This window comes from Acanthochromis polyacanthus, chromosome 9 (assembly GCF_021347895.1).
Source record: "Acanthochromis polyacanthus isolate Apoly-LR-REF ecotype Palm Island chromosome 9, KAUST_Apoly_ChrSc, whole genome shotgun sequence".
NCBI classification, from domain to species: Eukaryota; Metazoa; Chordata; class Actinopteri; family Pomacentridae; genus Acanthochromis; species Acanthochromis polyacanthus.
The window spans coordinates 24,214,743-24,229,646 of NC_067121.1; the positions used below are offsets into that span (position 1 = coordinate 24,214,743).

The window sequence follows — 14,904 nt, forward strand, 5'->3', positions numbered from 1 at the left end:
AATGATTTTTATTTAACTATTTTATACATTGTAGATTAATACTCAATACATCACAATTATAAATGAATACATATGGACTTATGTTATAAACAGAAAAGTGCTAATCTTCAGTATTAATCTACAATGTAGAAAATAATACAATAAAAAGCATTAAATGAGAAGGTGTGTCCAAACTTTTGACTGGTAGCGTATACACACGTTTTTTTTCCCATGAAAAATAATTCCTTCCTGCCTTAAATTGTCTTGATGCAAGTCTACACTGTTGCTTCCTGTAGAGATCTGTAACAACCCTACCTCTATCTTCACTTACTCACAAGCTGCAGCAAAAAGTTCACCTCAGAAAACTACTCCATGCGTTGCTATGGCAGGTTGTAATTCTGGAGATATTCAGTTATACGATTGAACTGGAAATTAATTCTAAAAAAAAAAAAAACAACACTGACAGAAAAAGCCCCATCCTTCAAACTGACAGGCCTGATTCATTGAGTTTGTTACATATAAACCCTGAAATTCAAGGTTTTGAGGGTGGAAATACTCATGGTGCTTATTTCACTCATGATATGCCTTCCAGCATCTAAAAAAATAATACTTGGACATGCTAACATGGTAAACAAAAGTAACGGGATTTCCACTGGAGGAGGCCTTTAACTCTGGTATGCACTTTATAGTGGAAATTAGTCCATATAACAACAGATCTGAATTGAGGGAAAAGGATAATCAAAGTACCTGAAATAGTTTTAATTTGAAAAATCTTGCTGTGCATGGCTTTCAGACCCTGATGCTTGGTTTTAACTTGTTGCAATTGCGTTTGTTAATTCAGCAGGTGCTTTAAATAGCAGTAACAGCTGTTCTGACGACTCCGTCAGGAAGTACAATAAACAATGATCACATCTCTAGTCAGTGTTATGTATGCAAGGACATCGACAGAGAATATCAATAGTCGTATCCAGTTCAGCTGAAGCTGTCGTACTGAGGATTTCGCAGTGAAAAAGCCAAATGCCCAACAGTTCTTGATTATTTATTGATCATAACTGTGGAAAAACTCTTTGACCCGTAAATGAATAATCAAGTGTTTGTTTACAGAAATGGCGAGCACAGGAGGGAAGCTGCTGCTGCTTGTCAAGTCGTATGCATCCTACATTTTCACAGCCAGAATTAGCCCAAAGGGCCTCTGGGAGATGTATTTAAGATTTTAAAAGTAGGCTGTCTGAAAGAATTTTACCTTATGCCACTTGCGCTCCGGTAGTGTGCTGGATTTGTCATGGGAGGAAAAAAAATGACTGGAACTAAATATTTACTCACATGCCTCCCAGGTTGGCATCAAAGTGTCTGGAAATATTCTACTGAGAGACATTTTTCCTCCGTTGTGTTGAGTGGATCCAGCTTCCACATTTATAGATCTGTGCTTCTCCACACAAGCTGCACTGAGCCGGATACTGGACTGGGATTCACTTAAAGCACCTGCCCTCATTGAAGTGTTCGCCAGTTTCGGTGCAGATATACGGAAAACAAGCAAGCAGATGCAGAAGCAAGGCCATTATCTGCAAGACTGTCAAACTACCTGAGCATTTTATTCCTGGCTCGGTCAGAGGTCTGAAGTGATTGTTGATATCTGAGGCTGCAGCGTGTCTTTCCTATTAGAGCGTGATAACACAGGCAGATTAATATCTTATGAATCCAGCATAAAAGTCCATACGCCGTATTGTTAAAGTCCTTACCTCTGCAGCAATAAATCAGCTTATTGATGTGCCTGCTGTTTTTCCTATGTGTACTCACTGCCTTCGGTATCGATTTGCTTTTCTGTGAGACAAACTGTGCAGAGACAGTAGGTGCACAAGCAAAGCGAACGCGCACACACACAGAGCTAGACACCCACCCACACACACAGCATCATTTTAAACATTTAATGGAAAGTAACTTGCGCCGTGGCAATTTAAAACTATAAAAAGCATTGTCTCTGCCCAACAGTTGAGCTGTCCGTCTTGCTCTCACGTGTACACGCACCCCTCATTAACTTGTGGATGCTTCAGTGAGCTGCTTCATACCGTATAAGCACTGTGAGCACTACAGGCAGACAGAGGCCGGGATAATTGGTAACAAGGTTATCAACAGCTGGACTGATACGGGTGGCTGGAGCAGCTCAATGTCCTCACTGACCAGACAGATTATTGTGCAACCGTGTGTGTGTGTGTGTGTGTGTGTGTGTGTGTGCGCACACGTTTGGTGACCGTTAATTACACGGCACCTGACAGAATCCTTGATTTCTGACGTTAACCCTGCAACCCTCTTGACGCAATAAAAAAGGTACAAAAGTGAAAATTGCTCATTCTTGATGGGATTCTCCTGCATCTACAACAAGATATAGTCACATTAGTAAGGATTTAGACCGCTTCCAATGTATGGATTCACAGTTAATCAAGCTACGTTCAGTAACCTATTATCACAAAGTTTAAAAAAAATGTATACGTTGAAATCTCCTATTCACAAAAGGATTGCTGCGGGGTTCCAAATTCTAGCCAGGTGCATTAGGATGTGACTTACATGGGGGTGCTTCAAAGCAGCAGAGGCAGAAAAACAGTATGCAGTCAAATACAGAGAGATCCTTGAAGAAGGGCTCCTCCAGAGTGCAGAGACCAGCAAACAGCGAACAGCAGTTCAGCTCTCAGCACAACAGAGAACCAGAGAAAACAGCCAAGACAACACTGGGAAAGTTTTAAGACAAGTCTGATTGTTCTTGAGTAGCCCAACCAAAGCCCAGACTGAAACCCCTCAGAACATCTGTGTGGAGACCCGAGGATGGCAGTTCACAGATGCTTCCCATCACATTTGATGTAGCCTGAGAGGAACTGCCAGGAAGGCTTGGATAAACTGCCCAAATCCAGCTGTGCAAAGATTGTAGCGACTTATGCAAGATGACTCGAAGCTGTCGTGGCGACCAAAAGGGCTGCTACAAAGTGAACACTGAACACTTCTGTAAACGAGAGGCTTCTGCTTTTGAATGGATAGAGAAATATTTTTTACTACTGTGTTTTCATTTTCTTATTTATTGAGTGTAGAGTAACAGGGAAATGTGCCAGATTTATCCATTTAGAATTAAATCTACAGCAAGTGTGTGAAAAATAAATGGGTCTGAATATTTTCTGAATTGAAAGTCGATGGAAAAGACTATAGTGTGACGTCTCTTATTTATTCAGTATCTAACTGATGCGAGTTTTTCAGGGCCAATATCAATGCAGTTATTGGTAATTAAGACAGACAACCAATATTTGGAACCAGTATACATTACATGTTATATTAACAGCATGTGATAGCAGTAAACCGGTGATTCAGAAACTGGCTCCTTCATTATTAAGGATTATTATAACTGAATATGCACAATAGAAATTGGACACCATCGTTGATTGTCTGTTTTTCTCTGTATTGTTAGCCTTTCACCATTCTATCAACGTTACTGCCCACTAAGGCCCATATCTTAAAGCATCATTAGTTATTATTTTCCAAAATGCGTTTGAGGTAATCTGTGGCTGCTTCCTAACTGAGTCATTAGTGTAGCATTAGTCGCTGTCAAAGTAACGAATTTCCTGGTTTGTGGTGATGGCTTGTGTTTCTTGTGCAGTTTTTTCAAGTTGTGTCTCTTCTAGAGAGATACTGCTAAGACCACAGAGTGATAACAGACAAAGTGAGGGCTGCATCAGACTCAAAGTAAGGCATTTTAAATCTGTAATCAGAAAAATGACAAATAATGGCCCTGATAAATGGCAAGATCAATAATTAGCCTATCTTTATTATTGACAAATAGCATTAAATAACAGTTTAGAACTAGTGCATATGAACAAAATGGCAGATGGTGCTGAAGTACCCAAGTTCATCTAGCAAGGTGACTGGAAAGACTATTAATATTTAGTGCTAAATGATGGTATTTCTGACTCGTCAACCAGTCCTGAAAATAGAAGTAGATGACATGTGTGGCAGTGACATTGCCACAAGCCCAGAAGTAGAGAGAGTAAAAGACAGCTTAGTTCAAGAAGTTATCCCAAAGCTACAGTTATTCCAGAAAACTGTCCATTCTTTGTAACAGACACAGTCCGCAAATGAGTACCTGATGGTGTGTGTCTGTGCCAGTGAAATCAGACAGTAAATGCACTAAAACAGCCTCCAGATCAAAATCATTTAGGACATGTGTTTTTGAGTGTTGGCCGGTGTTCAGAGGCTGCCTGACTGCTGCCTCCTGCACTTCTGCACTTAAAATGTTTTGTATGTCCTGTGGATTTTTGCAGTATATGTGTTTCAAACAGCGCTGATTAGCCATCTACCATCTGCTGGGCTGTGTGCGGAGAGTAGCTCATTATTCTGCCTGTTGTGTCTGCATTGAAGCCGTCGCTCCACTCCAGCTATCAGGCAAAGCTGCAGGGACTCTTCATATGCAAGCAGCAGGGAGCAGCTGGATGATGCAGTGTTGCTGCACACAAGTGGCTGAGCTGTCTGCATCTGTCTGACAGAGAATGAGCTGTCCTCCGGCCGATCTCTGCCTCCGACTGTGACGCTACAAAATGCCTCTGCCTCATGTATCGTGAGATGAGCTCTAAAACACTGTGCATCCATTTCAAAGTAAAACTCATCACCAGAAGGTCATCGTAGGATGGATTCAGTCAGTAGGAGTGAAATCATTTTATTTGGTACCTATTGCCGCTCGAAAGTGATTTTATTTTTGCTTGCGTGTGTGTTTGCTTGAGTGTAATGTAATGTTTATGTTGTTTTTCAGGACCTGGTGGGCAGTGCTCCGCCTCAGAGGAACTGGAAGGGAATAGCCATCGCCCTACTGGTCATCCTCATCATCTGCTCCCTGATTGTCACTTCCGTTATCCTGCTGACCCCTCGTACGTACCCAGATACACATACAAAAACACACACTAGCACATATGCTAACAATCAGAGACTGTACACAAAGGATGCATAATCCTCTTGCTGATTATTTTATTAGTAGACTAGAAGTGCACTCGGAGAGGGCAGCACTTTGCCAAGGCCAATGAACTGTTCTGCAAGGAGTAGATCTGCATTTGCACCTAAATTTAATGGGATCTTTGTGCATCTCCACCAAGTCAACCAAAATTCATTCTGGTAGTTTCTGCGTAATCTTGCTAGAGAAAGATGGGCAAACAAATTTCACTAAAAACAAATCCTTCTCCACAGCTCCGCCTTGGTGGAGGAAAAATGTGTCATCTGCATCAGAATAGCAGCTTTCAAGAATTACTGTGCATTCATAGACTATTTCACACCCAAGGATTTAAAATCGGGCAAAATTGGCAGCGTTGTGTGGAATAGGATGCGGAATGCACATGTGGTGTTCTACCAGTTGTGGAATCTGTTATGAATTTGAGACACTGAACTTTTAAACTTTCTAACAAATTATATCTACACTAATCAGCCACAAATTTAAGCCTTTAAAGATGAAATGAAAAAACACTGATCATGTTGTTGCAATGTTGCACTGGGAAACCTTCTGTCCTGGCATTCATGTGTGTTACTTTGACAAGTACCACCCACTAAACCTCATTTCAGACCAAGGACAAGGACACATCATTTGGCAATGGGACATTCCAACAATAGAAGACTTCCCAAGCAAGACATTGTGTCCTGCCACACTGAATAGACTATGCTAGAGGAACACAACAAGTTGACCTGGCCTCCAAACTCCCCAGATCCTGAATCCTAACGAGCATCCATGAGATGCAGTGAAATAAGCCCAATCCATACAGGCCCCACCTGCAGCTCACAGAACCCAAACGATCTGCTGCCAACCTCCTGTTGCCAGACACCCTCAGAGGTTCTGTGTCTATTGCCATCGGGTCAGAGCTGCTTGGCAGCAAGAGGAGGACCTACACAATTAGGCAGGTGGTTTTAATGTTGTGGCGGAGCAGTGTAAGTCATGATTTCCCTGGCGGAGATGACAGAATACACAGTATTCTCTCACTCACATCTGCTCAGTTATTCTCTGCCTCAGTACACATGTATTCTACCCACAGCCTTGGCATGAAACTCACTACAACAATACATTTTACAGAACTCAGATGAACTCAGAGGCCACACGCCTCTGCCAAAACCGCACAATCACCGTAAATGGTTATTTTAATGTCACACAAAAAGCTAATCCTATTGAATACTGATGGTATGTGTTTTTTGGGGTACGTGTTTTCTCTGGCCTCTAAGAATGTAAGGGAGAATGAAAAACATATGTTAAATGTTTATTCTATCTAGCAAGGCTCCAGTAAGTGTACAGACTTGAAACCCCCTCTCTATGTGTTTTAATGTAAACCATATGTAGGTGGGCCCACAAGACCTATATAATCTTACTCAGAAGAACATCCATTGTCCATTTACCACATGATGTCTGGATCACGAGCTCGTCTGTATTAAAGTACCCTCAACTTGATCTACCTGTGTCATCTCTTCATTGGGGAGCATCCACAATAAATCATCATCATTTCAAATACAATGCGCCAGATGTTGCAAATGTTAGATTCATGAGAAAATAGCTACATTTCAAATTCATCTCAGCAAAGCATTGTTTGTCATAGGGCAATGTTACACAAAATTCAATCAAAGTCTGTAAAGTTTTCGGATTTCCTGCTATGTAACAAAGGTGAGAGGATAGGAAAATAGCAGCACACGTCTGTTTAGTAGTTAGTTTCAGCATATAGATATATTCTACACACACGGTTGGCCTTCAGTTTCAAATTGCAAAACATACTTCAGATGAAAATCGTTTGATTCTCCTCTTGGGCTGCTTTTTCTCACAGCCTGGGCAGCTATTTTAATTCGATAACCGCATTTCAATGGGGGCAAGGTTTTACAGATGACATGGTTTTTCTAGTGGTGATTGTATACCAGTTTTACACAGCTATGGGGTCATCGGCTCACTAGGTAATGGGTCTTTTAATGCGTAATGCCATTCAGGCCTGTTTAATGGAGATGATTATGTAGTAATAGCTCCAGCCATTTGTCAGATTGGCACAGCATCAGAGATACCATTTGCCGTGTGTTGGAAATTAACTTTCTCCTCTCACTCTACAGCTTTGTTGCCAGACCAGAGAATTTCTCCTATTTTCCAAGTCGATAAACACTTGACAATGTTTGACATGGTATTTTACACACTCCGATCTCGCAGCTCAGTCACAACGTGAAGCCTGCCGACGAATCTGTCAAGTCGCAGTTTTGCACAGTAAGACCGGGCTGTCAGCCATCGAGACAAGTCGTGTCTAACGCCTGCTTCCCCAGTAAAGGTGTGGCAGAAGACAGAGAAAGTGTTCAGACATTCACTGCGTTTCCTTCTTCACATCCAAATGAACTCGCTTGTGTTCCCTGTTGTCTGCTCCACCTGCAGTTCAGCTGTCAGCGTCAGATCTCATTTTGAGTTTTAGGTGTGGAAGGACTGCTGAAAAACACAGCAGGCAGATGTGAACTGATGTTCTCAGACCAATAGAGCAATACCAGGGACCTTTTTCCTGCTTGTACTTCATTCTAAATTGCTGTACCTATAGTGGGGAATAGCTGTTAGAGGCACCATCTCCAGAGACAGAAGAGGTGTATATTATAGTGAGATGGTGAAAATCTCAAAGCAACACAGTGATGAAAAGTCAAGATTTCTGTCAGTTTTTCCTCTGAAACTACTAAACCTACTTGAATTGCTAATAAATTTGACAAGACTAAAAGACGGCCTCTTGACGTTTACCTCAAAAATCAGCAGGACATTTCTCTGTGTGTCATATTTAATTCATGCCTGTTTATTTATCCTTTGGTGATGCACTGACAGGTGAAGATGACAGCCTTGCCCTTAAGAAGAAAGTAACTATAGAGGATGTCTTTGGTCCAGACCTTCACATTCACGACCCAGACGCTAAATGGCTGAGCGGTGAGTGAACGGTTTGGCTTTGACATTTAGAATCTGACTCTGGCGTCAAAACACAAAACATACCCAGACACTTTATGACAGGATTCAGCGTTGTCCATAACTCTGACTTGAACATTGATATTTAACTCTAATTTTTCAAGCAGTAGTTTGATGTGAGTGTAAGAATCTACCACACAGAGACCCCAAAAGACACTAGTGGTAAAACAATATACATCAATACATGGCTCAATAAATATAACGCTACACTGCAAATAAAAAACCTCAAAGTAGTCGAGTAATACATCAACCAGAATAATTCATCAGAGATAGCTTTTACCTTTTATCAAGAAAGGGAAATATAAAGGTCAGACGTCCACACAGCCAATGTGCGAGAGCTTCAGCTCGACGACCAACAATCAAAACAAGGCAAAGTGAAAAATAGCTATGGGATATCTAATGTTAAGCATTTATTGAACTGCAGTTACACAAAGAGAGAAAAGATGTGAGGTCGTTAGGAATCTTAACAACACAACTTTATGTGTGGAAATGAGCAATTATGACATAAAATTCCATTTGTCTACAGTCTCAATTAAATCACATAACAAATGAAGCAGGAAGACCATTAAACCTGCCTGTTGCTATTGCTAATGGTGGTGCACACTGCCCTAATAAAGCATTATATTATAGTTCTCTTTCAAATAGTGAGCAGATGTCATAAACATCATGGAGATGTACCTAAAGTCATTCTAGCTGTTGTTTTTCTGTCTCCATGGACAACAAATGCACCAGCCTTCAAGCTCATTTAGCATGTAGAACTCATTTAGCTCGTTGTGTTGATGACTTACAGTAAGATGGTCTAAACTGAACAGATGTACATTAGAAGAGATTTGCTCTGGCCTCTCTAACCTTGAGGAGATAGCGTGCAGGCAGCTGCTGCCTAAGCTAATAAATGTTGCCCCCTGGTGTTAAGATTTGATGGAGCACAGTAGAACATGTGAAACCAATGGGACTACCACCAATGAGTATATTTTCTGTGGATACAGAATTCCCAGGTAAGCTGTTCTTGTATCTACATTTTTCTATCAAAAGATTTTAATGAGTGAATTTGCTTGTGCAGCATTAGTAATGCTTAAATCAGCCAGAGGTAAAACCGATGTTTGGTCTGGCTGTCACTGAACTGAATCCAAAGCTCAGTAAACAACTTCCAAACTGTTTCAATGACAAAAAGAAAATCACATTGTGAGTGAACAGTTTGCAAGAAATATTGATCCGTTTTCAAGAGCAAATCTGTTGAGGTTTTTGGTGATTTTCTCAACTGTGTGAAAGGTGTATTGAAAGGCTGTGTAAGATCTGCCCTTTTGGTTTGGTATCCTTAAAAGTACATTGTTAACTTTTGTCATTTCATAGACATTTGAGTGTTGACACTTTGACTTTACACACACACACACACACACACACACACACACACACACACACACACACACACACACACACACACACACACACACACACACACACACACACACACACACACACACACACACACACACACACACACACACACACACACACCAAAAAAAACCAAGGCCAAACATTTTTGGGAATCTTCAGTTTTCTCAGGGCTAACTGAACAAGAAAAATGCTCTAAAAAATAGCAAGTGAACCTTGAGTTTCAAAGAACTACTTCCAAGGTCAAAAACAACCTTTTTTTCACAAGTACACACTTTATATCAAACATTGAATGTGTCAACAACCATCTCCATCTGAATTACAGGAATCAAAAAACATATTTAACTTTAAGAGGCTCTTTCTACTGCTGATTTTGTTGATTTTTTTTGTGTCACTGTGTGCTTTACAATACAACTTAACAAACCCTGTTCATACAAGAGCTTTCAACTCTGGCCAATAAAAGTGTTATGGTGTGCCAGTTGGCGTTACACCCACAGTGTATAGTTTATTTGATCATGGCACTGACACATATGTAGGGGCGGCTTATGCATGAACACAACCGCATGTTTACATTTAAATGCAGCTGCTGCTGGCAAGTAGCATACAGACACGCTACGACCTTACATCTGTCCTTTTGTTCTGCTGTGCAAATTGTTCCCCTGATTACTTACATTACCTGCTGATTAACATATAATTAGGTAAGTTCTGTGCCCTTCATTCATGACCATGATGAAAACGTCCTGAGCACCTGACGAAACTCCAGCAATCAATTGTGCGACATTGCATCTTGTCAGTTACGTTAATGCAATCAACTCCCATTTGGTGCTAATGACCTTCTGATAAGAAACCCAGTGGGACAACCTCACACTTGAGCAGTCCTCATCAATATTTTGTGGGCTTCATTCACAGCAGTGTGTAATTGATCCCCATTGCTCTTTGATCACCGCTTGCCTCAGTAGTCTTTGGACTCACCTCAGACTTTCTCACACAGACTCGGATCCAAAGACAAAGGATTCAACCTTCACATTGATCTCTCCAACAAAGAGCTCCTGCTGTGGATCTGACTCATTCATATTTTTGGAGGTTTTAACTGAATATACAGTACACAACAAAACTGAGTCCCACCCCTGCTTGATATCACTAAAATGTTAAATCTTTACAAATCCTGTCCGTTTAATGCAGTTGAGCTTGTTTTTGATGACCGATTTTATCCTCGGGTAATGGGTGATACTGGCTTTGTGTGGACAAACGTTCTGCAATTCTTCCCAAATGATTCTTTTCATCTGCCCTTTGCTGGAGTTATGGCTCTGCTGTCCACTAAAAAATACTAGTGTGTTCCACTGAATTCAGTTCAAGGGGCAAACTTGGCCAGATCTTAGTTTTCACTGTATTTTCCTTGTGTCTAAAAACTCTCGTCGTGCGATTGTTGTGACGCATGTTGGATCAAATCTGTGTTGTAAAATTCCTCTCCATCCTGCATGTTTCATGATCAGCACCATGTAGTCACTGTGGTGGTCTTGGCCAGGACAGCACTGAACATGCTGCACCCCATCTGATCCAAATAAATTCATTTGCTGTCATGAGACCAAAGAAAGGTCTGCCAGTATTCATCCAGGCTTATTTTTATGTTGTTTGACAAAGTTCTTCTACAATTCTACAATTTCATTTAGCAGACGCTTTTGTCCAAAGCGACGTACAACGCAAGCAAGAATTCAGACACAAGGAAAAACCTGTAGTAAGTGCAAAAAGTGCAACTGGTCAAAGGTGTTGCCATCAAGTTGCAGAAGTTGCACACACACACACACACTTTTTTTCCAACTTTGTCAGTGCTAAATAAGTGCTGGATTTTGCACCACCTGACCTATTCTACCCCTAAGGTGGAGTCGGATTAAGTCCCTAGGTGTTCTCTGAACAACTGAGTCTTCAATTGTCTCTTAAAAGTAGAAGGGACTCAGCAGAACGCACAGACTTTGGTAGTTTGTTCCACCATTTGGGAACAACAGAGAAGAAGTGTTTTATGAGCTACAGTTTTCTTTTTGGACACCCATCAGTAAAGATGGACGTTGTCCTTTAAAACTGTCTCAAAAGCCACTGAAACACCAACAATCCTTCAACCTCGTCAGACATACTTAACTGTCCAGTGGGCATTTTTCACAACATTTTCACTGTCATTGGTAGTATGACTCCTATATGCAATGTTACAACATGTTTCACCTCATGCTTATTGCTTGTTCCTTTCTACTTGGAGTGATGTTGCACTGGACAGAACTCTGGCTAAAACTGCAGTGTTCACAGCTTCTTTATAACCTTGCTCATGCAATTAACCTTAATTGAAAATGTGTAATCACTTTTCCCACAGTGGTCAAAGATAAATGGACTTTGTTGGATTGAGTCTGTACCTCAGAGCCCGTATTGTACATCTAGCCTATATAACCTCTCTTTTTTAATTATACATGAGATCAAAAAGCTTACACTTAGCGTGTTTTTATTTTAGTGATATTGCACAGGGGTGTACTCAGTTTTGTTGCGTGCGTCCAACAGGAAAAAAAAAAAAAGCTATCAACAAGAACATCAAGGGGCTAAATTTACCCGTGAAAACTGACTTTGGTTACTCAACTTATGTTTGTGTCACTAGTCGCTAAAATTGGCGATAAAATGACAAAGAACAAACTGCTTTCACTGTGTCACCAAATTCACTTGGCTTATGTCCTGTAGCCTGAGCCAGGCACTTTCATTGCTGAGCATTTGTTTAAACTGCTTTTACAAAAAGTTTATGATCACAAGTCACAGTTTTAGGATATTGATGAGGAAATCTGTGGATAATAAAACTGAATTTGATGAGGAAAAGAGTTTAGTTTAAAGCCACCTAAGGATTCATTTTAAATGATAGAAAAACACAGACAACATAAACGTCTTTTAGTACCGAGATAATTATAGAAGATGCTGAGTGACAGCATGGACATATGACATAATCAGAGGCTTTAATTAGACTGTTGCGGGCCGAAGATGAACCGAGCAGTTATCAGATAAGCCAGCATTACACAGAAGAGCAAGAGATACAACAGCTTGTTTACTAGCTTACTGACAATTTAAATTATGGCTGTTTTCACAAAATCACTCAACTGAACATTACGTACCCGGCACCAAATGACATACAGGCAAAGTTAACGACTAGCTGGTGAACATAATGGAACATTTAGCAGCTAGAGAGCTGCATATTTCCCTCAGGATTTGTCATCAGGTGACCAGAAACTCAGAATGAAATGATGATATTGCTCTGTGATCCTGGCCGTGTACATAATTAACTGTTTGCTAACATTTTTACCAACTTAAACAGTGATGATGTATGATAATGGCAGTGTTGACGTTGCAGCGTGCGTCAATTGCTGCAGAGCGGCCAAAACATCAGTTAAAGCAGCTTTAATAGAATTTTGACTTGAAGGAGGAGGAGGACAAGACAATTGGAAGCATGGATTTCATTTAAACGCTGTGGGGGACAGATTAACAACTGTCACATTTTTAGTCAATGTGGGCTCATTTTTCACTGCAATATGAAGTCCTCCATGGAAACAGCATAACCATGACTACAAGGAGAGAAAAACTCGGACAGTGAGACACAGTTACACTGCAACAAATCCTTAAAAAAAACAAGAAAACTACAGTTTACAGAATTATTTGATTATTTACCTAGCAAAAACTGAAAAGCCTGAAATCATCATGTACAACGTCAGTGTCAACGCGTGTTGCCAATGCTGGAAGTAACTCTATATGCCATAGGAATGATACTGCTCTAAGTTTTAATTTATTTCTGTATTTGTCGACTATCTACTCTGTGTAAACACAACCTGCAGTTCAGCCTAGTTCTGTTGAAACATCCCTAAACTTCTATCACATGACTGTGGGCTGAAGCTAAGTCACTACCGACATCATTGTTTGCACAGAAGATTGCAAAATGTCTTACTTTTTATGGAGTCTGTTGACGGCAAATGTCTGTTTTTGCCAAATGTGTAAATAGGACATGTAGAATAAAGTGATTAAATGGAATGCTTTGATTTGTAAGCTTAAATCTGTTTTTCAACAGAAAACCTGTCACAGAGCAGTACTTCTAGGACTGATGGAGAAGTTGAAAATCCATGAATTCTGGTTCTGATAAATGGTATAATTTTGGTGATCATTTAAAAATAATCCACCAGTGGGTTCTGGGGCTGAGCGTCAAACACTTTTTTTCTGCCAGCGCGGTAAATTTTTAGGTCGAAGTTTGTGCCTGTACCGCACCAGTTTATGGTAAAAATGTTTTATTTATGGCAAATGAAAACACAAGGTAACAATTCAAAATATAATGGAAGCTTTGAGGCTCTCAGGCATTCTGCACTGCTTTTCAATATTTATTGTCATATATTTCAACTGTTCTCGTTTTATATTATCCCTGCAGAGCCACACAATATATAGACTTAATTTTTTGCCTTCTTTTAATTAATTTCTAAACCTCAGAACTGAACAGTTCAAATGTGTTTCCAAAAGACTTCTGCTCATATTCAAAGTTTCTGCACATTCAGGACATACAACACATATCTTGTGAAAAAAGAAGAAGAAAAGACCATCTGTCGTAGCCAGTATTGCATCTCTGAGTAAATGTTTTACCACATTTTCAATGTTAAACCCCTCACCTTCTTTCTTGCTTTTAATGATGAGGACAAATGCACATATCTTGAATACTGAGTGGGATGTGTCCGCTGCCTTTTGCCTGAAATCTACACCGATGTGAAGAGTAATGTGGGAATTGAAACCATATGCTGGTTCATTTTCCATCTAAATCTCTGGTGTTTGTTCATCATTTGTCACTGACAGACAGTGAACTGCTGTATCGTACAAGGGATGGGGATGTTGTCAGGCTTAATTGTCGACACAAAGGAGCGCAGGGTTGTCGTGCCGAACCAGCTGTTTGTGAGTACAACTTTCTTCTAGAGCAGTAACTATACTCTGTACTGCCACTGTACAGAGTGCAAGTTTTTTTTCCTTTTTTCATCCGATCCAGGACAGGTCCAGAGCCGCCAAGTATCAAGTGTCTCCTGACATGCAACACGTGCTGTTTGCCTTTGAAGTGAAACCGGTGAGAAAGTCTACTGGACACCTCATACAATATATATTTTTCAACCTTTGTGCTTCTTTGACTGTGATTTGTTTGCTTCCACAGATCTACCAATACTCCTATGTGGCCAAGTACATTATTTACAGCCTGGTGACACAGTAAGACCCACCTCTGTTGTGTTTTCTTTCACTTTCTGGTGTTTTTCTGTCTGTCCTCTTCCTCTCGCAGATCTTTGTCTGGCCACTGTGCCCTCTCTGCGACCTTACGTGGACAGTGCACCGACATCAGCCCTATTTACCTGCTTTCACTGGCACCTTGTGGGAATGCATTTAATTTCAGTTTAGTTTGGTGTGCTGTGTTCGGCCTGGCCTGTTTTTAGCCTTTCATCCATCTATGTCTGCTTATTCCCCTACTGTTTCTGTATTTGTGTCAGCCAAGCAAAGTCAGCTTGTGCTAAAAAAGGATACGGATGATTGAT

The 14,904-nt window shown here is 40.5% G+C and overlaps 1 pseudogene; it reads left to right on the forward strand.

Annotated features, from left to right (window-relative positions):
- Positions 1 to 14,904, forward strand: part of LOC110957085 (dipeptidyl aminopeptidase-like protein 6) — a 77,664-nt pseudogene that overhangs the window by 42,163 nt on the left and 20,597 nt on the right.